Source organism: Lithobates pipiens, unplaced genomic scaffold, assembly GCF_037356315.1.
Source record: "Lithobates pipiens isolate NorthernLeopardFrog02 unplaced genomic scaffold, aLitPip1_a1.2 Scaffold_184, whole genome shotgun sequence".
NCBI classification, from domain to species: Eukaryota; Metazoa; Chordata; class Amphibia; order Anura; family Ranidae; genus Lithobates; species Lithobates pipiens.
In genome coordinates this window covers 35,107-43,316 of record NW_027507760.1, presented here as the reverse complement: position 1 = coordinate 43,316, position 8,210 = coordinate 35,107, and positions in this window count along the sequence as shown.

Sequence of the window (8,210 nt, the reverse complement as noted above, 5' to 3'; positions counted from 1 at the left end):
TTCTGGGACTTACTGGAAACAACTGGAAAGATGGCTGGATGTTATGTACTGCGTAGAAGTGCTGAGGGGTTGATTTACTAAAACTGGAGCGTGCAAAATGTGGTGCAGCTGTGTATGGTAGCCAATCAGCTTCTAGCTTCATCTTGTTCAATTAAGCTTTGACAATAAAACCTGGCAGCAGATTGGTTACTGTGACGGACTGCCTGACACCCCACGTGGGTGCCTCTGCCAAGAGCTTCCTCCATTCTGGAACCAAGAATCAGGTATTATAGCTGAGAATTGCACTCAAGAACTAAGCGGCAACTAGCTTACGTGCAAACTGGAACACTTTTCATTGAAAATTCACACAGAATTTATACCGCACAGAATCAGATAAGAGCTTGATCACTTTATCCTAAACAATGCAAACTTTAAACGGTAGTATCTTCAGTACATCTAAGAGCACATTTAATGTACAGGTAGCAGCTAACAGTACTCTATTTAAACAGCGATCTAACAGTAAGCTAATCAACAGCCAGGCTCCCAAGCAAGCTTTGATTGGAGGAGCCCACCCCATACAGTCCGGCGCCTACATAGGAGTACATGGAACCAGTGGTGGCTGGTGTTTTTTCCTGTTGGGGGGCGGCAGACAGCCCCCCTCCCCAGTCAGTCGGTGGCAACCCCTCCCTGAGGACGGTCGCGACATCAAAGCCCCACACTTACCCCATCTAGGAAGCAGGCAGGTGGGTAGCGTGACTGCCAAGTGGCAGCTTTCTTTCTTCCTCCTCCTGTGGATCACGGCAGCTTCCGCCGTGCATCTCCCTCCTCCTCTTAGGCGCCCAATAGGATCGCCTGTCCTTTCAGCCAATCTGTGCCTCCTGATTGGCGGAGAGACAATTCAGTGTTAGAAGGCAGAATAATAATGTGCTTTTCTGACACACCTGGGTGGGCTCCGAGCGCAATGCTCTGCACCATGAGCCCACCCTATTTTAAAGCCTATTAGAGCCTCTACCCCCCCCCCCCCCCCGGTCGCTGTAATTCATGCGCCCGGCATCCTGAAAGGGGCCAGATGCATGAATAGGGGGTGGGGGTGGGAATGGAAAGAGGAGGCAGCGCCCGTGCACCCTTAATGGATGGGCCACCCATGCATGGAATAGAGACCAATGTGACCAGCTCTTTCAACCAACATGCATAGTTCCAAAGAAAACATACAAGAAAACAGTCCTTCAAAATGTACCAAAAAGGGAAATATAACAAATAACAGGGTAAATGTGGGCAGAAAAGGTCCCTGCAGCCAGGGCCTGTGACTGTTACTATGCAGAACTGCACCAGATTTTGCACTTTCCAGTTTTAGTAAATAAACCCCACAATGTTCCTTACTGGGGCTATATACTAAGGAGAAGATGTGATGCTTTGTGTGCTTAAGGTGATGCAGTAAACCCTTAAAAAGCATCTGGATTGGACAAAGCATCTCCGATTGAAAGGCCTCGAGATGGGAATATGTGAGAACGTGGGCCTGAGGCCAGGAGTAGTGATGGACGAACTTCCGACGGGACGTTTCGCGAACGCGAAACGCGAACGGACACAAACGTTCGCGAAAACGACCGTTCGCCGCGGGCTCCATTGACTTCAATGGGAGGCGAATTTCGCAAACCTTTAGGTCGAATTTGCGGCCACGGGGTAATTATTAGGGGGTAGCACGTAGTCCCACCACCTGGACAATAGCATAATACATGTATGAGGTGAATTTGGGATCGATAACTACAAGCATTTTTTTTTTATTTGGGAAATTGTTCTGACAATTCAGGACTATGGAGCTAATGAAGGCAATGGAGGAGAGGGAAGGTCAGGGACCAGGGTAGGCAAACAAGAGGGTGCAGGAGATACAGAGCACTGACAGCAGCACCGTAATACAGAGCACTGACATCAGCACCGTGACATACAGCGCTGACAGCAGCTCCGTGACATACAGCGCTGACAGCAGCTCCGTGACATACAGCGCTGACAGCAGCTCCGTGACATACAGCGCTGACAGCAGCTCCGTGACATACAGCGCTGACAGCAGCTCCGTGACATACAGCGCTGACAGCAGCACCGTGACATACAGCGCTGACAGCAGCTCCGTGACATACAGCGCTGACAGCAGCTCCGTGACATACAGCGCTGACAGCAGCTCCGTGACATACAGCACTGACAGCAGCTCCGTGACATACAGCGCTGACAGCAGCTCCGTGACATACAGCGCTGACAGCAGCACCGTGACATACAGCGCTGACAGCAGCTCCGTGACATACAGCGCTGACAGCAGCTCCGTGACATACAGCGCTGACAGCAGCTCCGTGACATACAGCGCTGACAGCAGCTCCGTGACATACAGCGCTGACAGCAGCTCCGTGACATACAGCGCTGACAGCAGCTCCGTGACATACAGCGCTGACAGCAGCTCCGTGACATACAGCGCTGACAGCAGCTCCGTGACATACAGCGCTGACAGCAGCTCCGTGACATACAGCGCTGACAGCAGCTCCGTGACATACAGCGCTGACAGCAGCACCGTAAGCAGCCCCAGGAGGAAGTCAGCACAGCACAGGGATGGTGTGATCCCCTCATAATAAGAACCCCCAGGAGGAAGTCAGCACAGCACAGGGATGGTGGGAGCCCCTCATAATAAGAACACCCAGGAGGAAGTCAGCACAGCACAGGGATGGTGGGAACCCCTCATAATAAGCAGCCCCAGTAGAAATATGACACCGCTCAACCTCTTCAAAGAGGAGGGTAGGGGCATATAGTACGGTGTGCTTTTTTGGGTCAGGGAAGTGAGCCAAATGAATTAAGAAGGTCTGTGTGCTTGATTCCAAAAATTGTTTATAGACATATACATGGTCTACTGATCACATGTGTTGAATTCCTCCGAGATCCATGCCTCATTCATTTTTAGAAATGTGAGGTAGTTAACACTGTGGTGAGCTAGGCGAGTACGCTTATCGGTCACAATCCCCCCTGCTGCGCTGAACGTCCTTTCGGACAGGACACTGGATGAGGGGCAAGCCAACAGTTCGATTGCAAATTGGGCAAGCTCTGGCCAGAGGTCAAGCCTGCCCACCCAGTAGTCTAGGGGTTCATCACTCCTCAGAGCGTCCACATCGGCCGTTAACCCAATGTAGTCGGACACCTGACGGTCTAGGCGTTCCCTGATGCTGGATCCGGATGACACCTGTCGATGGGTCGGCTGAAAGAATGACCTCATATCCGAAGTCACCAACACATCTTCAAACCGGCCTCTTCTTGCAGGCGCTGTTGGATTGGTACCCGCAAATCCTTCTCTGGGAGTGGGAATTGCTCCTCTGCCAGCGCACGCAAAAGCAGAATGCAGCATTTCTCGAAGCAAGGCCTGGAAGTGCTGCATTCTGACAGCCCTCTGCGACGGCGGTAACATTTCCGCCATTTTGTGTTTGTACCGGGGGTCTAAGTACGTTGCCACCCAGTACTGGTCCTTGACCCTCATGCTTTTTATACGGGGGTCCCTATTAAAACACTGGAGCATGAAGGCCCCCATTTGCACTAAAGTGGAAGCGGTGTGGTGGCCTGGCTCCTGCTCATCATCCAGGATAATGTCGTCCTCTTCATTCTCCTCTCCCCATCCTCGCACAACAGGGATCCCAGAAAGGTTTAAAGCATGCTCTTCTTGCTCCTGCTCATCCGCCCCGGCACCATCCTCCTCTGACTCCTCATCAGACTCCTGTTGTTGACTTGTCTCAGATAGAGTAGCCCCCCCTGGGAATTCATCCAGCATTGCGACTTCCTCATCTTCCCGCTCCTGCTCCTCCACAGCCTGATCAATGACACGACGCAATGCACGCTCCAGAAAGAAGGCATAAGGTACCATGTCACTGATGGCGCCATGGCTGCGACTGACCAGTTTGGTGATCTCCTCAAATGGCCGCAGAAGTCTGCATGTGTCGCGCATGAGCAGCCACTGGCGCGGTGAAAAAAAACCCAGCTCCCCAGAACCGTTTCTTTCGCAGAGTTCATACAGGTAGACGTTAACTGCACGTTTCTGCTGGAGCAGCCTATCAAGCATATAGAAGGTTGAGTTCCATCGCGTCGGGCAATCGCAAATAAGACGTCTGACCGGCAGATGGTGTCGCCGCTGAATGTCAGCAAGGCGAGCCATGGCCGTGTAAGATCTTCTGAAATGGGCCGAGATTTTCCTTGCCTGCCGCAAGATGTCCTGGACCCCAGGGTATTTGACAAGGAATCGCTGCACGACCAAGTTTAAGACGTGTGCCATGCACGGCACGTGCGTGATTTTGCCCTGTTTCAATGCGCTAAGCAGATTGGCACCGTTGTCACACACCACTTTACCAACTGTCAAATTGAGCGGTGTTAGCCACTCATCTGCCTGTGAACGCAAAGCTGAAAGGAGTGCCGGGCCAGTGTGGCTCTTTGCTTCCAGGCACAACAGACGCAGCACGGCATGGCAACGTCTCACCTGGCATGTGGAATAGGTTCTGGGGAGCTTGGGCGGTGCAGTGGAAGAGACGCTAGCAGCGGAAAAGGAGGAGGCAGCTGAGGAGGAGAGGGAGGAGGATGGAGTAGGAGGAGGAGAAGAAGAGTCAGGCCTGCATGCAATCCGTGGCGGTAAAACCAAATCTACACGGGTGCCACGGGTTACATGCTTGACGGCCGTCAGAAGGTTCACCCAGTGGGCAGTAAAACTGATATACCTTCCCTGCCCGTGTTTGCTAGACCACGTGTCTGTGGTCAGATGTATCTTGGCACCGACACTGTGTGCCAGAGATACATTCACTTGCCGCTGAACATGGCCATATAGCTCTGGGATGCCCTTCTCTGAGAAATACTTCCTTCCTGGGACCTTCCATTGTGGTGTTCCAATGGCCACAAATTTGCGAAAGGCCTCCGAGTCCACCAGTTTATATGGCAGTAGTTGGCGGGCTATGAGTTCTGACAAGCCAGCCGCCAACCGTTGGGCAAGAGGGTTATCCGGCGTCATCATTTTTTTACGCTCAAACATTAGGCCCACGGAAGCCTGCCTTTTTGCAGAAAAATGTGAGCTTGGCGTGATGGAAGGTGGAGTGGAGGACAATTGTGAGGAGAGAGGAGAAGGAGAAGTAGAAGACGAGGCTGGACGGTGAGAGCCTGCAGTGTGGCTTTGTGTGTTCCGTTGCTCCCACTGGGCTCGGTGATGGCTGCTCATGTGCCTTCTTAAGGCGGTCGTCCCTAGGTGAGTATTGGGCTTACCGCGACTAACGCGTTGACTGCAAAGATTGCAGATGGCAACGCTATTGTCAGCAGCGGACACGTTAAAAAAAGCCCACACTGCGGAGCCATGTGCCGGTGTCCTGGGAGCGCCAGATGTGACCGTACATGGTCGATGACTCGCTCCTGATACATTTGCAGTCTGCTTTGTCCCTGCTGTGCAATGTAAGTCATTGCTGCTTCTCCTCCCTATCTGCTGGTCCATATCTCCCTCTGAACTCCCCTCCTCTTCCTCTCTTGTGGGCACCCACGTGACATCACTAGACACGTCATCATCAACGTCACCTTCCCCACCGCTATAAGTAGAGTAGGCAGCAACACCGGGGACCAACCTCCTCCTTGGGCTGATCTGGGTACTGGCGTCAGACTGCTGAGTAGCGCTTGTTGCTACCTCCTCTTCCTGATCCAATACCAAGAGTGGCTGCGCATCAGAAATGTCCTCTTGATATGGATCGGAAAATAATTCCAGTGACTCAAGCGGAAGGTATGTGGTGGTGGTGGTGGTGGTCGTGTTGTTGGTGGTAGTGTCTTTGGGGGTGCACATAGCAGAGAGTGAAGAAGAGGGTGCAGATCGAGAGGATGAGGAGGGTGCAGAAGAGTAAGGCTGAGCGAGCCACTCAACCAAGTCTGGTGCATCCTTTAAAGTAATTGAACGCACCTTCTGCAACTTCCCACTTTGGCTCAAGCCTGTTGCTCCTGCCCTACCCCTACCACCCCTGCGGAAGGGCCTGCCTCTTCCTCTGCATGTCATTTTTTAAATGACCCTGTGACAAAACTCTTAGTCCCTATACCGCTGAAGGACTGCTGCAGTATAGGTGAGCGGTCAGCAGTGGTGCACGTCAACCCTATCTATTGTGGACCTATAGCGGTCCTTACAGAACAGCAGACTGTACCGCACTCAAGCCTATGTACCGTAGCACCCTATACCAAGTTACCAGTCCTTATAAGAACTTTTGTGGACCAAGCAGGTTGTGTATTAGTGTTTAGCAGACTGTACGTCAGTCCCTATACCGCTGAAGGACTGCTGCAGTATAGGGCAGCGGTCAGCAGTGGTGCACGTCAACCCTATCTATTGTGGACCGATAGCGGTCCTTACAGAACAGCAGACTGTACCGCACTCAAGCCTATGTACCGTAGCACCCTATACCAAGTTACCAGTCCTTATAAGAACTTTTGTGGACCAAGCAGGTTGTGTATTAGTGTTTAGCAGACTGTACGTCAGTCCCTATACCGCTGAAGGACTGCTGCAGTATAGGGCAGCGGTCAGCAGTGGTGCACGTCAACCCTATCTATTGTGGACCGATAGCGGTCCTTACAGAACAGCAGACTGTACCGCACTCAAGCCTATGTACCGTAGCACCCTATACCAAGTTACCAGTCCTTATAAGAACTTTTGTGGAACAAGCAGGTTGTGTGTTAGTGATTAGCAGACTGTACGTCAGTCCCTATACCGCTGAAGGACTGCTGCAGTATAGGTGAGCGGTCAGCAGTGGTGCACGTCAACCCTATCTATTGTGGACCGATAGCGGTCCTTACAGAACAGCAGACTGTACCGCACTCAAGCCTATGTACCGTAGCACCCTATACCAAGTTACCAGTCCTTATAAGAACTTTTGTGGAACAAGCAGGTTGTGTGTTAGTGATTAGCAGACTGTACGTCAGTCCCTATACCGCTGAAGGACTGCTGCAGTATAGGTGAGCGGTCAGCAGTGGTGCACGTCAACCCTATCTATTGTGGACCGATAGCGGTCCTTACAGAACAGCAGACTGTACCGCACTCAAGCCTATGTACCGTAGCACCCTATACCAAGTTACCAGTCCTTATAAGAACTTTTGTGGACCAAGCAGGTTGTGTATTAGTGTTTAGCAGACTGTACGTCAGTCCCTATACCGCTGAAGGACTGCTGCAGTATAGGGCAGCGGTCAGCAGTGGTGCACGTCAACCCTATCTATTGTGGACCGATAGCGGTCCTTACAGAACAGCAGACTGTACCGCACTCAAGCCTATGTACCGTAGCACCCTATACCAAGTTACCAGTCCTTATAAGAACTTTTGTGGAACAAGCAGGTTGTGTGTTAGTGATTAGCAGACTGTACGTCAGTCCCTATACCGCTGAAGGACTGCTGCAGTATAGGGCAGCGGTCAGCAGTGGTGCACGTCAACCCTATCTATTGTGGACCGATAGCGGTCCTTACAGAACAGCAGACTGTACCGCACTCAAGCCTATGTACCGTAGCACCCTATACCAAGTTACCAGTCCTTATAAGAACTTTTGTGGAACAAGCAGGTTGTGTGTTAGTGATTAGCAGACTGTACGTCAGTCCCTATACCGCTGAAGGACTGCTGCAGTATAGGTGAGCGGTCAGCAGTGGTGCACGTCAACCCTATCTATTGTGGACCGATAGCGGTCCTTACAGAACAGCAGACTGTACCGCACTCAAGCCTATGTACCGTAGCACCCTATACCAAGTTACCAGTCCTTATAAGAACTTTTGTGGACCAAGCAGGTTGTGTATTAGTGTTTAGCAGACTGTACGTCAGTCCCTATACCGCTGAAGGACTGCTGCAGTATAGGGCAGCGGTCAGCAGTGGTGCACGTCAACCCTATCTATTGTGGACCGATAGCGGTCCTTACAGAACAGCAGACTGTACCGCACTCAAGCCTATGTACCGTAGCACCCTATACCAAGTTACCAGTCCTTATAAGAACTTTTGTGGACCAAGCAGGTTGTGTATTAGTGTTTAGCAGACTGTACGTCAGTCCCTATACCGCTGAAGGACTGCTGCAGTATAGGGCAGCGGTCAGCAGTGGTGCACGTCAACCCTATCTATTGTGGACCGATAGCGGTCCTTACAGAACAGCAGACTGTACCGCACTCAAGCCTATGTACCGTAGCACCCTATACCAAGTTACCAGTCCTTATAAGAACTTTTGTGGACCAAGCAGGTT